Raw genomic sequence first — 23,396 nt, 5'->3', positions numbered from 1 at the left:
TTTCACAACATCTAGTCAAGTCAAGAACACTCTTGGGGGTGCAAGCATAGCACTGGCAAAGTCTACAATCAAGCAATCCTCTGCATTTAAATTAAAAATGCAAACTACTGGTAACAGTGAAAACAACCCAACAGCTACTTAAAGCAAAGAAATGGAATGATCTTAAATGGTAGAGTCACCTGACCTCAACCCAACTCAGCATGCTTTTCACTTACTAACAAGACCAACTGAGGGCAGAAAGACCCACAAACAAGCAGCTACAGTGAAGGCATCTCAAGTTATGAAATGCAGAACTTAGCACTTGTTGATGTCAATGTATTCCGGGCTTCAGGCACTCACAGAAAATGCATGCAGTATGATATTTAGTATTTGTATAACGTTAGTTCGTCTAATTACTTCTGAGCCTGTGAAATGGAGAAACTGCTTAAAAATAGTTATAATTCCTAAACTGCTAACTGCAATATTTTTGTTAAACCTATTGATTTAAGGCTGAAACTCTACACTTTAATCACATCTTGACTTCTAAATCTACTATAGTAGTACACAGAGGCAGAATTACCAAAAGTCACTGTCCACATAAATATGGACCTTACTGTATATCAGTAATCTGTTCATTCTAATGCAGCCCTGAAACGTCAGTTAAATCTTTCAGCTGGGGAAATGCTTTATTATTTTCTTTTTTAGGCTCTGCAGCAGGCTAGGAGCTAGATGCCCCTCGGTAGCTCCGACAAAAGAATCCCCAGCAGACTGGAGAGAAATGTGTGAAAATGGATACATTTATCAGCTTAAGGCAGTCCTCTCAGATGTAGTGTATTATCCTGGAAAGCTCCCGGGGCGTTTTAGAGTGTGAGGGCCGCAAGGAAAACGAATGGGGCGGAAGCCGAGCAGTAGTGCGAGCCCAGGCCGTGCCAGGCCGGTCCCAGGAAAAGGGGAGCTCTATTCAGCCCCCATCAGTACGTCCCACAGCACAGCATACAACAGAGTAGAGCCACTACACTTTACAAAAGACACAAACACACACACACACACACAAATAAAACGTCACCCATTCACTCCGGGCATGAAAAGCTGCTAGCTGCTGGGAAATCTGCAAAGCAATATGCATTTGTAAGTGAGAAAGAAAGTGTGTGTGTGTGTGTGTGAGTGTGAGAGAGAGAGAGAGAGAGAGAGAGAGAGAGAGAGAGAGAGAGAGAGAGAGAGAGAGAGAGAGAGAGAGTGTGTGTGTGTGTGTCAGTAAGAAAGAGTGGGAGAGAGAGAGACCTGTCCAGACTGAATGGTTTACAAGCTGGCTGTCATCCTGTATTTCGTCTCAGTGTGGGAATTTGTTTTGAGAGCGAGGCATGCACACACTCCTCTCAACAAGACTCCATAGAGCTTGCTCAACGTCACTCTAGATAGCACCAGTGCACATGCAGCACCAAGCTCCTGAATTATAATTGCAGAGCTATCACAATTAATCAATTAAAGTCTGTTACTCCATCCCAAAAAAGACTGTCAATTAAAATGTACTTCCTGGATGAACTGCCAATGACTAGCTGGCAACTGGCATAATGATCATTCAAGAGCCATCGAACTGATCCAAGCAACATTATGCTCTTTTTAAACGTGTTTATCTTTATTTAAACCATTGTTGTTGTAGCTCCATAAACAAAAAGCAAAATTAAGCAAAAATAAAATAAAATAAAAGCAATTTTAATCTCAGCATTTTAAAGCAACTGGTAGCCAAATCATCTGGGAGGTCAAAGAGAATCATAAGTCATTATTACTGGTCTTTGCAAAGATAATTGCATACATTTATTGGGAATAAATGAAGATACTGAGATATATACACATACATACTCATTTTGTATGTATGTGTTCTACATATATATTGCGATGTATGAAGAAAACATATATCTCCAAATTGGAATTTACAGGAGAAGACAAAAATGTTCTTAACGTTGAATGTGAATGTGAGAGTTTATTTCAAGTAATTTAGCATTTCTGTTAAATCATTTCCAAAAGGTTCAAATGATGGAGAAACCTATATATAATAAAGTATTTTTTACATGTGCCACAGAATACATTTACTTCAAGTTGTTCTTTGGTGTATTAATATGAAGTGTGTTTGGGACGAGAACATCTATTTTACGAAGAAGTCTATTTACAACCCTTTTATTTTGCCTCTGAATGAAACTTGTAGTGGTCAAAACCTACCAAAAGTGGTCCAAGAAAAGATAACCGGTGAGCCGGTGACAGGACTCATTGACGTGATGCAACTTACAGGACTTGAAAGTATTTTTGTGTGCCAGATACCACAGGAAACCTTCAGAATGCCTCAAATGGGGAGAGCTGTTGTGGTGGAACAATAGGGGATCTACTCAATATTAGGCAGGTGGTGCTACCGTTATGGCAGAGTGGTGTATAGAAGGTAAAGACAGTTCTCCTCTCTAGGGTATGATTTTTGGTTTGTTATTGTTTAGTTACTGTTTCTATTAATATGTCTGAAGCTCCTTGGTAGATGCAGTAAAAGAGCAATCAATCAACAAGCTGATGATTTTAGTCTAGAGTGAAGCAAGAACTCCGAGACCAGGGTGTGTTTATCATCAGTGAGTGATGAGACAGGAATAAACAGAAACCGGAAACTGCTATATTTATCAAAACATTTCAGACATTCAGACAATCACTGCTGCAACGACTGACGGGTTTACAATCCTGCTAATATCACTGTCTATTTCCTTATGAGCCTGTGTCGGGTTTGTGCACACACCATATGCTTTTTAATCGAGGCCTGAGACTTTGACTGCCTCTTAATGGGTTTTTTTGTCTAAAACAGAAGTCCAGTAATGAGCAGTGTGCTTTGTTCTGGTCGATGCTCGCTCTAAACTGCCTTAATCTCCCTGTCCACAGAGGAGCGTGGGATCCGTTTCATAGTGGCCACAGAGGGGGAGAGAACTGACCCTGTGCTGCTGAAGTGAAGGAAGGAAAGGCACTCTGCCACCTGTATCTTTTCAGAGAGTGGTCAGATGGCCATTTGTTTCACACTCATTTGTTAGAAATTATACAGCAAAAAATCATCGTGCATCGTTTTCTGAGACAAAAAAAGAAAAGAAAAGAAAAAAGCCCAGCCATATACATTTCAAAGGTTCTGACTACTCCGGCAGCAGTTCTTGATTTGCACACTTTCATTTACCAGCATTTCATGAAATATGCAAAAATAAAACACCTACCCACCTTTGCAGCCCTTCGTCGCATTCGGCTGAGTTTTCACTGTTGACAGGAGGTAATTAGTATTTACTGTGAATGAGTGCGGGATGCCATTAGTGGCTCTTTGTCTTTGAGACCTTGGTGGTGGATGCTGTGTGAGTCTCCAGCTGACTGGGGATCAGGCCTTAACGTGAAAGGCCTAATCAGCGTTGACGCACGGCAGCAGCGGGCGGTGGAGAGAACCAGCCAACGACCAGCTCCTCTCTCAGATGACATGGCTGATTTGAATATCAAAACAGAATGTAAAACGGTGATTAAAACTCAATTACGCCTTGTGCAGTTGAAAAGTCAATTAGAGACTTCAGAGGCCTGAAGGAGACAGATGCCAAGGTGAGGAAAGGGGAAAGGAAGGTGCAGAGGCCTCCGGGCAAGGCCTGGGGAACTGCTGACAGCTAAGATAATAACAACACGCGGAAGAGAGGCAGAGAGATTCAGGCTGCTGCCGCTCGCGTCCACACAAGGAGCCCAGTTATATTCAGCTCGCTAGAGGCCACCGTCGTGATGGGGCGGAAAGGGGAAAAAAGAAAAAGGCTTCCTGTCAATTCCATCATGACCCATCCATAAATTATGAGCAATTTGCATTGAGACATTCAATGAGGAGAGCAGAAAGCAGTCTGAGACCGGCCGAGAGTGAAAGAGAGACAAAGAACCATCACAAAGCTCCATATTCAAATGGGTTCTGTCGCGCAATCCCACTGCTCTCACTGTGCAGAGTCCCTCCTCATTGATCCTGCATTACTTATTTATGCTGCTATAATGAGTGTTGAATATAGAGAGGGGAGCCGGAGAGGCGTACGGGAGGCAGTGAGGCAGGGGCTGAGTTTTGATCAGCCGGGTGCAGCCTTGGGGGAGCGCTTTCGCTGCACTGAAATCCATCAGGCTCCAAGCCCGCGGGCTCAGGGCGGCCAGTGAAGGAGAGAGAGAGACAGAGCGAGAGAGACAGGCAGAGGCTTCATGGACAGTGTGTCTTAAGAAAAAAAACGTATGGGAGTAAGGACAAATGTCCTTAAAAGCATTAAAATATAAATAAAACCTTGTAATTTGGTACTTTTAAACATTTCTATCGTTCTATTCATCATGAAATGTCCACACAATGTAAAGCGCAGCTGGAGGTTTTTTTTTGTTTTTTTTTTAAGAAATGGTGTCTTTAAAACATACATGAAGGGTCTGTCCCCACAGACCCTCCACATGAAGAAGGGGAAATGTTCAAAAGCGGGCAACACAGTTTAACCCTGTGCATAAAATATTCAGTGACTACTACAAATGAAAATGTGATAATTAACCTTCTCTTCGAACGCTTCAAGAGGTCCTGATAGTGACCAAGCCGAACTTTACGCACAGAAGCAACCCACAACAGCGGGGTGCAGTAATGTCTTTTTCATGTCGAAGAAAAGGGGGGGCAGCCTGGTCCAAGATAGAGGGGGGTGATGGAAAAAAGGGCCAAAACAAGCGAAACGTGTCCCTTTATGCTGGCGGTTTTGGAAGCTCTGGGGAAAGGAAAACACATGGTCACACGGCAACTTGCATCCTCATAATTCCACAGTGATTGCTCTCTGCATGTTTTCCCTGATCTGGAGGATAACAGGGTTGTGGGAACGTCCTCTGCTGTAATATTAAACAAGCACAAATCACCAAAAGTGTACTGAACCCAGAAGCCTGTCTGGATTAATAGAAACTCACGCTGCAGGCCGAAGTTCTGATGAAGGACAGAGGCAGTGATTCAACAGCGGAGAAATCTTTAGAAACGAGCACGCTGTTCCTCCCCTAGCCGACATCTCTTCCCCCTGAAAAGAACTTTCGAGCAGTGTATTGATGTCAGGCCTGAAAGCTCCAACATGCATTGGCAGTATTACCATCTGAAAGAGAGGACTGGAATAGAATAATCTTTGGGTGTGAGTGTGGGAGAGAGGGAGAGAGAAAGAGAGAGAGAGAAAAAGAGAGAAAGAGATTGTGAGGGAGAATGTAGGAAGAAAAAGAGAGTGAGAAAGAAAGGGAACCAAGGCAGTCTGACTTGTTGAACTTGGCTTGCTGTTAGGTCTTAGTGTCAACAGAAGATACTTCCTCAGTATTTCTCACTGTTTTCTGGAGAAATACAACTAGTCTGGCTTTGTCTGGCATTTCCTGCACCATGGGATGTGTGCGTGTGTGTGTGTACTGTAGAAAGATAAATCCCCCAACAGCTCTACCAATCATCTGAGGAAGCCATAAAGTGTGGGCCACAGGTTGTGTTACCACGCTGCCTTTAGCACATTATAAAACCTGCCGTTAAACCTACCAACAAAATGCTACACTGCAAAGTTCAGCCTTTACACCAGGTCCCATTGGCTGCATTATGCAAACTAGGCATTTGAAATGTATATAATAATAATAATAATAATAATAATAACAACAACAAGATTTTACAACCGGTCAGGTCCACTCCTTTAAGGCTAGGCCCACATAGATCACTCTGAACATCCCTCACCTTTGCGCTGGCTCCGGCTGGCTGAACAGACCCTGGCATGCTGCAGTGTCTAACCTTCACAAAATCTCCTCTGCTAGCGGGAGGTCCACTTGCTTTGTTGCCCTGTCTCCCTGACGGAGGTGTGAGCTGCGCACCCCGACCGCTAAATGAATGCTATCGATTCCCCCATTTCCACCTCCGCTTCCCTCTCTCGGTCACGCAGGCTCCGATGTGGTCCCTGGCCCTGTATAAAGGACTTGGAAGGGAGTTATAAGCCCTTGTTCCTGTGGCCCTTTAGGAGGACAGCCAGCACACAGCCTGTAGCAGCAGCCTGAGGGCAGGTGAAGCCAGGTGAACTGGGAGCTGCACTGTTAAGCACGGGCGGATCCCTCCGCCTGTGCCGCGGGGCAAACGTGCCTCCATTGCTGAGCACCAAAGCCATTTATATGGACACGCATGGGAAAGTGGCCAGACACATTACATCCCCTCATAAAACGAGACCCAAACCCAGCCGCGTGAGCCATCCACAGGTCCGCACACCATTTTTCCACTCAAATGCAATTTCGCTTTGGACCCCATTATGCAGTTAAATGGACTGCATAGCAGGTATTACGAACATTATTTCAGCGCTCCATTTCGCCATCCAACTTTCACAGCCAAGGCACGCACTGCCTATGACACATGGGCATGCTGTAACAAAGCACCTGGCTAAACAAGCACCTCCAATGCCACTTAAAAGATAAAAATAGCCCGCAAAATTCCCTGCCTTTTGCACTTTTGCCACAAGATGCAACCTGCCTCAAGTGTCAATAAATCTTCCATATCTGCAAGTTTACGTCAGGAAGGTGAGGCTATTGTTAACAGTTCGTTGATGCTCGTGTGAGCATCAACGCTCCCTTTCACAGAGAAAAGAAGTGCACTTACAGAGAACAGTGGGGAGTGTTCTGGCCCTTAACCAGACCCATCCTTCTGCCTCGACTTCCAGTGACCTAAACCCAAAGGAAACAATGCTCTGCACAGCCTCTGCAGAAAGGTGCCAAACGTTATATCCCAAGCACCTCCACAATAGCATATGACAGGGCAATTAGAGCGCAACAGAATTGGAGCTCTCCACTTTGGGGCAATAGAACCTACCGTCTCCATGGTAACACAGGCGGTGGGCTTGAGTTCTGAGCTCTTCCAATTGAAGATACTTTTGTCAAAAGCATCTAGCTTCAGAAAGAGAGGGGGAAAAAAATAATAATCATGCGCAGTTCCGAAAATCCTTCTACTTACTCGACTTTTTGTTCTTCCATCTGTCCTGATGTGATTATTATGGGCAGGGTGTGCTGAAGGTAGCAAACACAACAGAACCGGAAGAAAAAGAGAGCGAGTGATGTCTTCGCTCAGGTACCAGGTGTAATCTCAGAGGGAGCATTTCATGTCTGCGAGTAATTAAGGGGTGGGGTCTTCAAGGAAGACAGCCCTTAGAAGAGAAGTGAGGTGGAGATGAGGAACACAACGTGTAAAAGTCAGCCACAGCAGGTCTCCGGGAAGACACTTTTTTTCTGATCAGGTTGGAACAGGAGTCAGACAGTAACAAGAGCGAGAGTCAGACAATGAGACCTCGAGCAGACATCGAACTTCTATCCCCAAAGAGGGCTTGTTTACTCCTTGCATTAATATAGGCTTTGTGTGTGCTCTGCAGAAATATGCTCAAATGACTGGGATTTTATACATCATCAATTATACACTGTAGGAGTTGTGATTTTGGGGGTTTCTTCTGTCGGAGGGTGGCACAGCAGGGACTGAGCAAGTTCTGTTGATCTTTTCTTCATCTGAGCTCTCCAGAATCACTTCTACCATTTTTCTCTTTTCAAATAACAACTGAATCAAACCTGAAAATATATGCAGCATTATGGCCCTAGTGTGCATGCATGTAAGCTGTGCACATGGTGCAAACATGATCACCTTAATATTAATATATGCCATCCCTAGAAAGAACCTGTACCTGTCATTCTTCTGCATTAACGACACTCAACAAATTGTGGCACTTACGAAGCTGTCCGCAAATGTAGAAAACATACTCTATTCGCGCCTGTGTTGCATGTGGTCAAGATCCATCTCTGACCATATCTGTACATGGTTTGTTGTGTGCTGGGTCTGTATACATCTAGCTTTTCATGCCATTGAGTGAAATCTGAACGTGATCTGATCACTCAAAATGCATACCGAATTTGATAAGACGACTTTGCCAATTGCAGCAAAGAACCAGCCGACTTTACAGGAATACTGTCAAATCTGTCGGACACACAGAAGAACACAGGCCAATCAGTTAAAACAGTATTTCAGCAAAAACAGACTTATGTAAAGCAAAGTATTTCTGCAATCACTGGGCATTTTCAGTAACACTACAAAATGTCTTTCTTTTTCCGTTTTTTTTACCTTAAAAAACAAAAACAAAACAGTCAATCAGCAAAAAACAGCTTGTTAGTTTGCAGAGCACCCAAATGCTTGCAGATGATGGCTAGCTTGCATTTGGCTTGATAAACAGAAGTCCGCCTTCAATCGGATTGACAAGTCCAACCAAGTGCAGAGCAGTGCGCACGCATGGAGTGTGGACGGTCAATGAAATGAACACAGCCTTCAAAATTACGACTGGCCTTATTTAGTAGCATACAATACATGTCAGACACTCTGTGTGGGCAGAGGGGCTGAGGCTAGAGGACAGAACGGAGATAAATATGTTGGCTAATTAGTTCCTTTTGCTCCCTCCTCATGCTTCCATCTTTCAGCCCTCTATTAGATACCACTCGGCCTCTTTCACGCTCTTCACTCCAACAAACAGGTGCGTTCTTAGAGGCACTTCACATCACAGCATCCTCAGTATATACAATACCTGCTGTAGAGAATTGCGACAATGATATGCAGCCAGCAAAGAAGAAAGAACTACAGATAGAGTGTCCTCAATGAAGATGAATCGAGATGAACACCCGCTCACCCACACACACACACGCAGTGTTATCAAGCATGCTGGGGTCTCTGTAGCTTGAGATTTAGTGGCAGTATCTGCCCATGTCTGGCTCCATTGTGGGGTCATTCATCACTGCAGAGAAGGAGGTCATAAGAGTGAGTGGTACACGACCTCTGATTGCACAGAGAGGTTCAATTGTGCACGGCTACATCAGCAGACATATTGTGCAGCAATCACACAAAAATCAATCCGCTCAAGTGTGCGAGTACGGCCAGAAACAGCAGAGACCAGAACGCTCCAGGTGTTCTGTGTGTCCTTGGTAGAGCACGGAGTACAATATATTTTTGGCCCCAAGTGGCTAATTTTCTTAAAACTTCTTAGGATAGGCTGCTGAGAGTTAGAGGAAACATAGGAAATACTTAGCTGTTGATTGCAAAAAAAAAAAAAAAAACACACACACAATTAATCCAGTGCAGTTGTTCAAGCAGGGCCTTTGGGATCTCAGTATGCAAATCACCTGAAATGAGAAAGTGAACGTAGGCTATAAATGGGCTCCAGGCACAGCGTACAAGATCAATATCCAGCCTTACTGATTAAAATCTCGCACCATGCAGGTGAAGAAAGTCGACTTTAGCACTGAACAGATCAGATACCTCGGGTGTGCTTCTTAATCTAAAATCTATTTACATCTCTTTCTCTATAATATACATAATATAATATATAGATAATGCATTTTGTTTACACTTGTATTAAATGTGCAAAGATTGGTCTCTGACCACATCTGAATGTGGTTTGAGTGATCTGATCATAGTCCAATCACAATGCCACTTGGCTTTTCATGCAAACAACTCCAGATCCAAATGTGATCAATTCACAAAAAAATAAAAATCAGAATTTTTAATGCCAGATGTAAACAGGCTCTTGTTTTCACTTATAAAATCAACAAAATGTGTCAGTTGACCAGGGGTGCCCAAACACCATATACACACACACACAAGCACAAACACACAAGCACACACACACAAGCACACACACACAAGCACACACACACAAGCACACACACACAAGCACACACACACACAAAAGTTCTGCGAGTATCACATCATGTATTCAATTAAATAAGAGTGGCCATTAATCATAAATACTTACTACACTCTTAATGACCTACTGATGAAGATGGACTGTAGATCATTTGTTATTGTCGCAACGCCAGCCACGCTAATGTCACAGATAGCAGCAATGTGCAAATGAGTCTCTAACAAATGATCATTTTAGTATGCATCCAGACCCAATCTCAGACGTTTCAGATACACTTCTGCTTGGATTAATAAAGGCTTACAAATGATCCAAATAATGATGCTGGAGAAAAGCTGTTGAATGGAATGAAGATGATATGGAAAGACCATTAATTTTGATTAGAACAGGGCATCAATGATTGGGTGCTCCCCAATTACAGATCTAACAGATTCAACATCCTTCTGTTTTAAGCAAACATTTCGAAACACAAGTTCACGAAAGCCAAATTCATTGTAATAATTAAAATAATTAAACTAAAAATATGTCTTCAAACCGATTTTTTATTTCTATATAAGCCAAAGAAAATGAATAAATATGTTTAATTGCTTAACATGTAGAAGAATTTAATGTGTCTCTTTTATTGTGATCATGATAAAAAAAACTATTAATCTTGTAGCCCTTCAATAAACACCTTTGGCAATTTTACATTTACATTTACAGCATTTAGCAGACGCTCTTATCCAGAGCGACTTACAAAAGTGCTTTGCTATTTACTCAAGAATGCAAACTTGGTGCAGATTGGCTTTTGACCATCGCCATCAATTACGGAGGGGCTGTTCCATTCTTGGCTTTGTAGGCCAGCATCAGGGTTTTGGATCTGATGCAGGCAGGTACAGGACACCAGTTTTGGTCAAATTTTGGTAAAAAATAAATAAATAAATACTACATTGGGTCACCAGTGTGTAGTAAATATAATGCAAGGCAATACCAATATACAGCAAAATAACTGCAATGTGATGTGATGTACATATGCTTCTGCAAGTGATGCCTTATGTGACCAATCAGAAGTGTTAACAGAGTGGCCATTGTCCATAGGCACGTTGTTTACGTGGGCTTCTCAGACTGATGTAATCAGGAGATAGCATGAGTGAGCAGAAAAGTCTTCGCTGAGTTAATCACAGGCCCTGCCCCCCCTGTTCTGCCGATGCAGCTGATCAGGCTGGTTTCTCCGCATTTCTTTACCAGCTTCATGATCCCTGCTGAGCACAGCCTTGATCCACAGAAACCAGGATTTATATCCTGATCAATAAACACCAGCTTTTCCACTTCAGGTGCAAGAAAGTGAGAAAGTGCGCTTTGGGACACGTCCCTCGCTGACAGGGGTTGCACACCAGCTGGTTTTGAAGTCCCCCGAGTGAAAGCAGAGACATGCCAGAGATTAATCAGCTCCCATCCAAAACAAACACACTACTCTAGTTTGATTAATCACAAATAAGTAAATGACTCTGTTTGGGAGCGATGACGGTGAAATCAAACCAAAGAGCAAACAAGCTTAATGTGCAAACACCGTCTTTTAACATCTCAGAACTTAGCTAATGGTCTAAGTGTCTGGATATTAGATGTACAACATTACATGGAAATATGACATCAAGCGGTGGCAATCAGAACCATGTGGTTTAATAGCTTTGCCCATTCTTGATCAGCGTGAGCTTTTTCTCACGGAGAGGGTCGAGGACGAATCCATCGCCCAGGGGGGCCACTTAAGCTAATTGGCAGGTTGTGTGGGCACTGCGCTGGCATTAAACCCATAAGAGGCAGAGTTCCTTCTCATCTGGTATAATAGCTCCTTCACACCCATCATCCCTTTATTCCAATCAAGCCTTTGAATAAGCCAGCCCTCTTCAACACAGCCACAAAGTGTTTAGTTAAATTAGGGTAATGAGTCACATAAAGAAAGAGAATGACAAAGGCGAAGACATTGCGTCTGTTTATTTATTAATTTTTTTCTTTTTCTTTTCATTCCGGATGACCAAAGTGAAACAATGTCAACTGGCCGTGAACAAAGCATGCATGCTTCACGTATTAGGAACAATTAAAGTATTACACAAGCCCAGTCTCTGGGAACACTGCAAAACGAAGACGATGGAACACATTAGCCCTTAGCAGACTAGGCTTTCTTGATTTGTTAAAGAACATAAGTGCAAAAATGAAGGCAACCCAAGTTTTTTGATATCTGGTCAGATAGCAAAAGGTCTCATCACTTAATCCCCCACTTAAAGTAATTGCTTTGAGAGAATCTAATTGGCGAGGAGTCTTTTCAAGCACCCACCCCACACCCGCCCACTTTACCACAGACATTTTTGGCACAGAGTGGCGATAAAATGCCTAAAGCCAGAGATCTTCAATCATTTTAGCTGAGGTCATCTCTCCCTGCCAGAATCCAGCCAAGAAAGCAGACCAGCAAACTGCATTCGATGAGCTTCTTGGATTTAAACTGGAGCCAAGGAAGGCAACAAAATACATGTCATGAAGAAAAAAAGAGGGGGGAAAAACTGCAGCCAGCTTCAAAGGACAGAGATGTTTGGGGCATAATAGAAAATGCTTTTATCTTCTTATTCATAATAATACATAATTTGCAACAAAACAAATGTCATCCTCAAGGATATCCGCATAAAATAGCAAGAGCTGGTATTAACCCACAATCATCTCCTTCTGCTTGCCAGCACGTTATTGAAAACCTGGCTTGTTTTGGACCCAGAGAATGAACGGGTGGTTGGAAACATATGGAACTAGAGCCAGTGCAACGCTGAGCAGTGGTTCAGAGTCACGCTATTGCGCCATCTCAGAGAGAACAGGCTTTTCTCCCACACAGCTACTAAAAGCCAGGTTTACTAAAGCAAACAGTCAGCATGTGAAAGGTCACCTAACGTGACTGGTCTCTCTGACACTTGGGTCAGGACATGTTCCTTGCCCAGTCACTGAATGTGTTCTTCATTTTTGATGAAACTAAAGAATTCCAAACATGCTAATGGCATCAGCAACAACTCCATGGGAGCACTGGAGTGGTCTAATGTTGTTAAATCTAACATTTAACAACATTACACCATTGTAAAACCATGTTTTTCCCTCATTTATGACACTGCACACACAGTAAAAAAGTTTTACTATGCGCAAGAACTCCCAATGCCATTGCCTTCAAATTTAAAGACACAACACACATCAATATTGTGGCTGTAAACCATAATCCCACACCATAAAATACTTCCCACAGGCCGTACCCATGTTAAGATGGTCATAATTTCTTAAATTAGGAATGCTTTTTCACTTCAGTACTGCACCATGGGGCCACGGAAAATGGAAAGGGTTTAATCTGGCACCAGACATTAAGCCTCAATTCCCCATCTGCCTCTCCAGGTCCACCACCACCACCACCACCACCACCACTACTACCCCCTTTACTGAAGCTTCAGGTCACACTGAATTACAATGAAAACCCTCAGGTAAAGAGTTGGGCTGACCTGCAGGCCAGTCGGGTGCCGTCCACCTCCATCTCCTGCTCATTCAAGCCCCTTCCTCTCCACTTTGAAGTCCGCTGATGGAGAGCTTTTGAGACGGCTGCAATCTCGCTGGCACCCCCGTGGTCACACACAGGATTAGAAAGACCTAGAGGAGTCTCTGGGGAGGCCGGAGGCGCTGGTTAGCGCAGGAGGCACATGCATTTCTCCTTCAGCCTGGACCAGGGGATTAACAAACAACTAAGGGCAATGGAGAACACACACACACACACACACACACACACACACACACACACACACACACACACACACACACACACACACACACACACCTAAGAATGCCATGGTCTTGGGTCCTCAGAAACCAATTTGTCGAGGAGCACAGAGAGAGGAGGGGTGGCTGGTTCTGCCCGTAACCCCGTCCGCCTCCTCTCGTTTCCACTCCTGCCTTTGTTGTTCTATTTACAATATGAAAGCCCCTCCAGAGGCCAGACACCATCAATCTCCTCTCATTCACCCTATAAACAGGCCCCCACTACTCCACAACCAAACAATTCAGTGCCCGTCAAAAGGTTGACATCTCAGAATTTTGGGCATACTTCGCAACGCTTAGGTCCATCAAAGTGCCGTCCCTGGGATCAATAACAGCTTTTGTTAAAATAACTATTTCAAGTCATCTTCTGTATATTGTCCAACCTCTAATCTCTAAACCTCTAATCTAATCTAGTTTAAAAGGTGACATTTTCAGTATAAATAGCAAGTGTGTTCCTTTGAAAGCTTTATGATGGGCTAAGACAACCTCTCCTTTTAATAGCCACAATGGCTCACAGGAGCCATGTAGCATCTCATAGCTTTGTTTTTAGCACTGTAACAAGAACACTGTATTTTCTCAATGATTTCGGAGTTAGCTAAAAGCTACTTGGCTAGCATTAACTTTAGCCTAGCACGGAATCCTGTTCAATCTCCACCTTTCACTTCTTTGCATGCCACTACTGCTCTCCCCTTCTGTGGACACAAGCAGGTACACCGAAATGAATAGATGGGATGCTGGTTTGCGACAGTAGCCATTACTTCTAAACTCATTTTAGTCACAGCTCTAGGGGCTAAAAATAAAAGTGCCAAAGCATTTTCAGATGCTATTATTGTAGAATAGGGGAGTGTTTGAGCTATTTTGTGTGTTTTGTAACTGACCGTTTAGCTGAATATTTACAGCAGCATTATGAGCGGTAGAGGAATTTTACAGGATTTTACCACAAACGACTTGGTTATGCAGTGTTTCGCAGGCGTTATCCTGCCCACTTTACCAAAGTTACATAGTGCAGTTAGCACCACACGGGACAGCACAGTTCAAATCCTGTATCAGTTATCTCTGCGGGAGAGTGTAGCCAGTCAAACTCAAGGACAGCCCTTGTTTGCCTTCTAACACTTCATTTTAGCCTAATCTAATTACATCACTCTGGTGCTTTGTGTGTGTTAAACTCATCAAACCGATCATCATAGCTCTTGATTATGTGTTCATCACAGAAACTTATATATAATATTTAATTAAAACTTGATCATTTATCAAGCAACCTTACACCAATGTAACTTTCCTCCCATAATTATTCAAATACTTTAACACATCTATTCTATATTCAGTATCAGTAATATTGGTGTTCATGCCAGGTAAAATTGCTAGGCATCATTAATTTATATGTAAGGTGAAACTAACTACATATTTCATATTTCTATATATATATATATATATTTGTCCTAAAGGAAAGTGTTGACATCAAAACATGAAGATTAAATGCGTGTGGTTGGAAATTATTGTCAAAGCAGTATTGACACAAACACTGACTGAACACTTGCTGGTGAGATATGGCTTTCCTGTACTTTTAAACAATCCCTCAGCTGAGTTAATTGCTCTGGCTTGTGAAGAGACCTTGCTGGTGAGCACACAGTGCCAACTGAATAAGCACTACAATGCAGTCTAAGGCATGGAGGCCAGTTCTGCTCATGGAAGAGCTGAAAACCTGAAAAAGATGGCAGTGAACGAGAGACTACAGCAATAACTGTTAACAGAGGTGATAAAGTGACAGGGAGGGTTTTATAACACAGTAAAAGGAAGATGGAGGTGGCTTGCTGTCAACAGTCCACTGAAAAGGCCTGCGGTCACATAAACTTTTCCTTATGAAGAACTGTCGCAAAGAACATCCCGTATGAATGGAAGCTCCATCAGAATTAATAAGTGAAGAGACAAAGAATGGAAGGTAGACTGCTTGAGGGCTCAGAATTGATGCCTCCAAGAGTTCAGAGGTTTTGAGCAATTACTGACCACACAGAACTAAAGCAGTCTATCATGACAATGATATAGAACTATAATGATGATGCTTTTCTGGGGTTTTCAGGTGTTTTTTGCCATATAGTTGGTAGTCATTGATATCATATTCATGAGGTTTTGCAATTTACATGTTCGTAAATTGAACGTACACTCTTAAAAATGAATGAGCAATGCCATAGAAGAACCACTTTTTCATAAAAGTCCCATGCAAATAATAGAGATGTGTAAGTGCGATGAACACTCAAAGATTTCAATAACCATCACCTGATGTTAAAGTTCTTTACCAGTTTAAAAATCCATGCTCACGCATCTCTATTTCAAACAAGGTTCTTTATGGATGCATTTGCATTTGTAGCACCTTTTACTTATTTCTTAACAGGGTTAAGAGTTCTTAACTTCATTGTGTGTCATCAGAACAATCAAAACAAGCTATGTCAGACTTATAAGGCATTCTTTTGGCACAGAATAACTCAGTACACATTAGTTTTAGCAGTTAATGCCAACCTTAATATAGTCTGTTACTATGATACTGTGATATCTGCAGAAAATACTATGATATTGTATGATATAATATGATATTGCCGAACACTAGAGCAGAAACGTATGCCAACGTGATGCGGACTTGACTCAGACTGTTGTGTTAATAAAACATATGCTGGAAAGAACAACTCCTAACATCTCTCACCAATCAATAAACCTAATTAAAGCCTTCTTTGGCAGTGCTACAACCTTGCAGCGCCTGAAATATTTGTATTAATTAGAAGAGCAGCTAGTGTGCACACAGCTTAGTGGTAGGAAAACGAAATAATGTAGATTAGTTTGCAGGAGAACATGGTGCTGCATTTAAATGCTTGTATAACTGACATTATCTCTAGTTGGTAGCTGGAATCTAATTTAAAGTCTCTGAGATATTACCTGAAACACTGAACTTGGCTCTTTTGCACTTGTCTTTAGCAGCACAAATGAGCAATTTAGCCCACCTTAAAAAGAAACCTGAAGACCATGCCAATATTATAAGCATAACGTGGACTGAAATATCTCCAATCAATGGTGACCTTCGCAGCTTTGACTCATACTCAACTTTTCATCTTTTACTTTTGAGCTCCTGTGAGATGAGAAGTCGTCTGGGTGTAAATGTTTTAGCCGCTGGTACAAAGTGACTCTGGGAGGGATGGCACTTTTAAGAGGCGTGAGCAAAGGGAAGTGGGATGAACTCACACATGCAGGTTCAGCTGACATAATAAGGTTTTTCTCCATCAACTCGGGGGATCTGTTCACCCCAATTACAATTCTGACATGTCTCTCCTCCTCTCTTTCCCTCTCACTTTTTGAGATTGCAGAGTCACGGGCAATGCCTTAATGCTGACACTGTGTGGTATACTGAGTCGTAGTGATCAAAATGCAGTCATGGATGAGAGCCATGATACCACCTAAAATGATAGCCCTTAATAGCACCATATGGCCCATCTGAATAAAATGACCATAAGCTGTCAAAATGCAAAGAGCATGCACTGGGGAGAGAGGACGGGCCATCCTGGAAGATAGAGCGTGAGGTAAGGGAGATTGGCTATGCTGTTTAGTCTTCTGTAGACACCAAGGTCAAACTCAGCCCTACATCTGGCCAGCCATCTGCTTCCAGGAACCACAAGAGACCTCGTCACCTCAATCACTCCTGCAGCCTACCCTCAGGTGTTTGTCTTTGTATGTTTGTTACGGTATTTTCATGATCCACAAAATGTGTCAATATTTATCACTTTTCTGAGCTTTCAAAACAAGTTTGTTATGGACCAGTGACTGTAGAAAAGCCTGGATAATGCAACATCTCTCAAAAGTAAAGCAACCACAGGTCTAGCACCTGATGTATAGCATGATATATAGCTCTGCCCATTCCCATAAGTTTCAATGACAAAACAGCCCATTTTCCATCTCAGTTTTCTCCTCTAAACTGTATTTCCATCTCCAGTATTGAATCCCAACAGCTAGTTTTCTCTGCGTTATTTAAAACATTACTCTGCTATATGGTAACAATGCCTATTATACTGACTTAGGAATGAAGTGATTGATGGCCAATAGCACAGAATGGCCAATTACATCTAATTAGCTGTAAGTCAGCCAGCTAGCCTTAGCTTAGTTAGATGTGCTGGATTCGGCACTATTTTTGCTCTCGCCAAATTTATATTCTAGACCAAAGTCCAAATATCATTTAAACATTATTTTTCTTCTTTTAATCGTCACCAGTGTGTGCTGGCTCTGTAGCCGCAGTTTGGAGGTTAAACTGGATCGTAGCCACATCGGTTCTTCTCATTGGCAAAAAGAGCAAACAGAGCTGAGCTACGGTGTGTGAATTTCATGGAAACGTAAATCGCTAAACTGCACTTTTACTGCTGAAACGTTAGACTTACTGGACAAAGTAATTATCTAGTGGAAAACTGTACTGAACTGCACTCTAAACTCAATGAAGGCATTCTAAGATGCTTGGTCTGGTAGGAGCGGGCGGGTCAACCAAATGAGTAGGAGAGTCTGGCTCCGCCTCTGGTCTCTGCTGTGCAGACTCTCATTGCAAATTTGGCAGACAGTTTAGGCTTCACTGCTATAGAACAGAAGGGAATGGAACCGCAGTGTCCATTTCTACTAAGTCTATTAAAAGCTATAAACACATATAAACCCTTAAAAAATCTTCAAGGGCTCTTTATACAACAGTGGTAATTACATCAAGTGATCTTGATAAACAAGGGAAATGTTTTGTAGATAGTACCTTACAGAACCTTTTAAACAGTGGATCTACATAGCACAAAAGAAGAGTTCCACCAATATTAAGAGCCAAAGAAACATTTGTTTTTGCTATGGAAGAGTATAGGATGAGGTCAGTAATTGCAAAATTAAACTATACACTGGATTGTATAGTTTCTGGAAATGTATATGAATACATCAGTCTTTTTTATGAAATATTTTGTTGCTCAGAACAACTGAGACACACATTCTAATCAGAAAAGCATCCTGAGATAATTTAATAAGTCAATGATATCATCATATTAGTGTCGGGGTATAGCATGCATCACTGCACTCTGATGTGTCAAACTGAAAGTTGAAATGGTATCATCATTGTAATAGATTACAACAATATTCAATAAATCGTGCAGAGAGCTGATTTGTGTATTGTAGTTATAACATTTATCAGGTCACAACAGTGACAAGTGCTCACATTTCACCTGCTTGAATAACTTCCTAAAGAATCAACATAGAATCACTAAAGTCAAAGTGTGTTCAAGTGTGTGTGAATGTGTGTGTGTGTGTGTGTGTGTGTGTGTGTGTGTGTGTGTGTGTGTGTGTGTGTGTGTGTGCGCACACACATTTGTGCTTTCTCCTGGTGACCAGGGGCTGTGGATCCACACAGGCCTCATCAGCACAGGCCTGCAGGCTGATTCTCATGGGCTCTGAATCAGGTGTGCATCAGTAAGCGTGTTCCAGTCAAACACTGAACACACACTTCCTCTTCCATCTTTTATTCCCTCTTTAGTTTTCCTTCATAGCTCGGCCCATGCTTCACAATTCTGTTTCATTCTTTCACCCTTTCTCTCTGTCTGAACGCCTGTCACCCCCCCTCCCGTTCTGCTCATTCTCTTTGACCTCTATCTCTCTCTTTTTCTTTCTCTCTCGCCCTCCGCAGCGATTTCCCCTGCACACACCTTCCTCAGACCACTGCTGAACGTAGGATTTGATTTACTCTCAAAGACCAACTTATTTTCGTGGACAGTACATTTCGTAGTTGTATTACGCTGTTCAAATCAACAAAAAAAAAATTCCCACACAATGCCCTGAGGTTAGCAGCCGGTCTAAGATAATGCAGCTCGCTAAGGCTTCAATTTTCTGCCAAATCAAAACCATCTTTCTTCGCAGAATGCAATTGTATTCCTCCAAGCAAATATCAACAAAGGTTCGAGAGGTCAAGAGGAAATAAAATGAGTGATTTCGGAGTCTGGAAGTTCAACAAATTGCTTCCCATTGGTTCCTACCTCAATGCTCATCCAATGATACGGCAGGACGGCAGGCACATGACGAAGGTGAGATGGAGGGGGCGTGTCTGATAAAGAATTGGGTTCCTCAATAAAGCCGTGACATTCCTCAATCTGGGGAAGAAACCAAACAGAAGGCACATTTATCACACTGGAAGCAGATTTAGTCGACTAAATAAGACCAAGAAAAGAACAGCCATAGTTTAAAATGCTCTCACTTTTTTTACAACAGTATCGATGCTGCTGTTTTTACCACAGAGACTCTGCAGTCTTTTTTTATTATCTTCAATTGAATGAAATTAATACAGGGCTGTCAGAGGTTACTCATTAAATGAGCTATTTTTTTTACTGTATATTCCACTGTCTGAATACACCAGCAACCGAAGCAACATGTCTTTCCCGCCCAGCACTGTGCCAAGACTAACCGCGCACAGAAAACAGTAATAATGCTTAGAGCAAACAATGCCTTTGCGCACCAGAAAATGGAGGCACTGTTCACTTAACATTCATTATGGACAGATTTCCAACCAAATCTCTACAAATCCCATTCCGAGGCTGTCCAAATCTCAGGACATCTCGGAGCGCAATCTGTTCCTTCAATCTGCTGCGTGCGAACGCTCCTCTCTGCCAGTTTCTTTACTTATCCAGACCTGCGTCACTGCAACACTCTCCACTATCTCGCCTCCTTCTCCCTTTCACTCTTTCTACCTCCTCCTCCTTCTTCTTCTTTGTCTCTCCATGCCCTCTATCTCTCCTTCCACATCTCACACACTGGTTTTATCCTGTTAGTCTCACACCCTTTATCGTTCCATCCCTGTCTGTTCCTTAATGAAGAACAATGCACATTAGACCTGCTTACATTGCATCTGTCAAACGCTAGACTCACCTTGTCCAGCTTGAGAATAATGGAGTCAATAAATGAGAAAACCCTGATCTAATAACAGCCATGCTTAATATTGTAAAATAAGCTTCAACTTACTAAAGTCCCCTCAGGGCAGGCTAAATTAGTTATGTTCTTGTAGAGAGGCCTTTTAATTTTATGAATTATAGACTGCTAGAAAATGTTAAAGGCCTTTTCTGTGCGCGGTTGAGGTAATATCGAGCAGTCTAAAAAAGTGCCGAGATTACCTGAAAATCCAATATTTGCAAACAGTGACACATAGTGTTCCCATAACTCATTTGGCGTCTTAAAGTCCTCGGTCAGGCTAAAGGGCTCAGACGCTCATCCAAAACATACTGCGCCGAAGTGCTCTTAACATCCTGGGGCTTTTTTTCCACAAAAGCTCTTCACGGCCTAAGTCAGGATTGAGGTCAACTCCATTTCAATGCAACGAATCCTAGAGTGTAAAGGAAGTCCAGTCCAAGGCCTCAAATTCACCCACCCTTTTTTTTGCGGACAACTGAAGAAAAAAAAAATAAATAAAAAATCAGGCATGCCTCTCAAACCAGTTATCCTCTGCAGCTTGAACTGAAACCAATCTCAGCTGAAAATGAAACCAACCTAAAACCTCAGGCCTGTTTCTGGCTCAGTCTGGCTTTTTAAAACCTAAAATGAAACTATCAGCAAGGACAGAGAGTGAACCTGATCTTATATCACCACTATCTGCTGCTGTTTTGCTCCCCATATGTAACACGCTTTCTGTGGACAGGTTGTTCTGGTAGGTGGGCGTTTGAGCAGCATTCCTCTGAGGCTTTTAAGGCTGAAAGCAAGATAAGCCCAGGGGGCAGCTGGCTGTCTCCTTCTCCACAGGGTTCAGGTGAACGGAGAGAGATGAGGCCATCGCTATTCCATAACTCACTACTCCATTCTGTATCTTCCCAGTTTATCTTTCATTGTTACAGGCCTCCCTCTGTAAATGTGTCTTACATTACCGCAGCTAAGAATAGCCGAAAGCAGGAAAATGGAGGAATAGAACTTGAGCGCTTTGCCATCGGCCTATTTAGGGTCCATGCGATACGTTTCTGGCGGCTAGCCACTGTAGTACCTTGCCTTATGCTATAGTAAACTGGTTCCAGAAGGTCTCCTCATTCTTCTGCGTCTCAGTCTACTTCAGAAAATGATACTATCTGTTTGGAACTCAAACACATGCACAAATACTACCAAGCTGTCTCAATGGCATCTTAATTGTCCAGCCTTCAAATGGTTCCCAAATGTCCCATACACACACAACCTTCAGGACCAGAAAATACTACTAATTGTGGTTCAACTGAAACTGTAATACAATCTGATTGGGAAATAGGAGAACTAGGCACGTATTGGAACCTTGGAAAGAAACAGGAAAAATCTTGGACAGCCAAATCTTAACAACTTTTAGCAAAAAAAAAAAGCATGTGCAGAGCATACGTTTCACAGTGCAGATTTCACAATCAACCTTAAAAAAGAATCTCTCATCACTCTTAAGAAATGTGTCCTCTCCATCATGAGGTACTTTGCCCTGATCTTCGGTTTTGACCAAAAGAAAAAGGTTGGGTTTGCATTCCAAATAAATCTAAGCTGATCCTATATTATAACAGGAAAGAGAAATCGGAGAGAAATAGAGAGAGAGCACAAGAGAGAGAGAGAGAGGGGTTACAGGCTGCTTAGTTTGGCTTCACCTCAGCACTTTAACAATGTGTTTCGCCATGCAGCACTCAGGGAACATGGCTGCCTTAACGGATTCCTAGAATAATCCTGCACATGTTGGGGCTCCTTTTGTTAGCTGCGGTGTAGATCTGGGAAATAAATGTGTCTCGGAGCAGCACTCCAACATGGCATCTGTAGAAAACGTATGCTCACTGCATACTTCTCCTCCTTGGCTCAGAGTCAAAAGCACACAAAAAACATACCCAAACCACGGAAAGCCTGAGGAAGGGTGGCATGTCTGAGGAGAAGAAGAGGAACTCTCAGAATGGCCAGCTGTTTTCTCGAGGAGCTGCAGTCGTTTGATTAAATCTAATGCCAGAGGCAGCAAGGCTTTGCAGCTCATCATCTGGGATAAAGCTCTGAGCCTTATGAGGACTACATAATGAACAACCCATGGCTATTACATAGCTGCAGACACACATATGCGTATAACCCACATACAAACTGACCCATTATACATCTCATTTATACATTGTTTCACCTCAAATCAGACATGACAAGTTTGCTTCTTTAGTTTTGCACTGAATCTGCGAGACTAATGAAGCCAAGGAGTAACAACAAGCTTTTCCCCAATAATATAATTAGCACTGTGCAGATGGCATGCCTCCATTTTTGTCAAGTATTCTCAGATGGACTTGTTTAAATGGCTTCGGACACATGTACGACATGCTGTTTTCCAAAACAAAAAAGGACAAAAGTTCAAACCAAATTTAAACTTCATATAAGAAGTTAGTCAACCCAGAGACGTTATAAATGAGAAGACTAAGGTCACTGGTTGAAATATGAATGAGAAGTCTCGTAATGCTCAACATGACATGTGCTAATGAATAGTATTGTTTATTCAAAAGTATTGAATAAATGAATAAAGGGTCGACAATACTGTCGTTTCGGCCAGACCGTGTCAAAGTAGAGCTGGCGAATATGACAATATTTTATTGTATCGTCATAAACTGTCTTATATGTATCATAAAAAATGTCTTTAAATATTGTGATATAGTATTTTTACCATATCACCCAGCCCTATGTCAAAGTAAAAGTTACTGAAAACTAAGCAGTAGCACAAAATAAGTTCAAACTGAAAGTTAGAATTACTGTCATCTGTCTCCCTTTTTTGCAAATCCAAACAAAGAGAAAAACAATTTAGCTAAGTTATATTTTATTATTGCTACTTTGCACATTCTTGGTTTAAAATCGAACTGGAAACAGATCTTATAGTAGCAGGAAAGTTCTTTAAAAAGGTTATTTATCTTTATTGTCTTATTG

The 23,396-nt window shown here is 42.1% G+C and overlaps 1 protein-coding gene across 3 annotated transcripts in view; it reads right to left on the bottom strand.

Annotated features, from left to right (window-relative positions):
- The window catches only part of sema6cb (semaphorin 6Cb), a 158,981-nt gene that overhangs the window by 123,366 nt on the left and 12,219 nt on the right, over positions 1–23,396 (bottom strand). For all 3 annotated transcript variants that reach the window (XM_072679555.1, XM_072679557.1, XM_072679556.1), the window contains exon 2: positions 19,511–19,624. The gene's annotated coding sequence lies outside the window, so the exon portion shown is untranslated. The remainder of the gene's footprint in view (positions 1–19,510; positions 19,625–23,396) is intronic.

This window comes from Salminus brasiliensis, chromosome 5, assembly GCF_030463535.1.
Source record: "Salminus brasiliensis chromosome 5, fSalBra1.hap2, whole genome shotgun sequence".
Lineage (NCBI taxonomy): Eukaryota > Metazoa > Chordata > Actinopteri > Characiformes > Bryconidae > Salminus > Salminus brasiliensis.
Note: the sequence above shows the minus strand (reverse complement) of the source record. Positions and strands in the feature narration are given on the sequence as shown.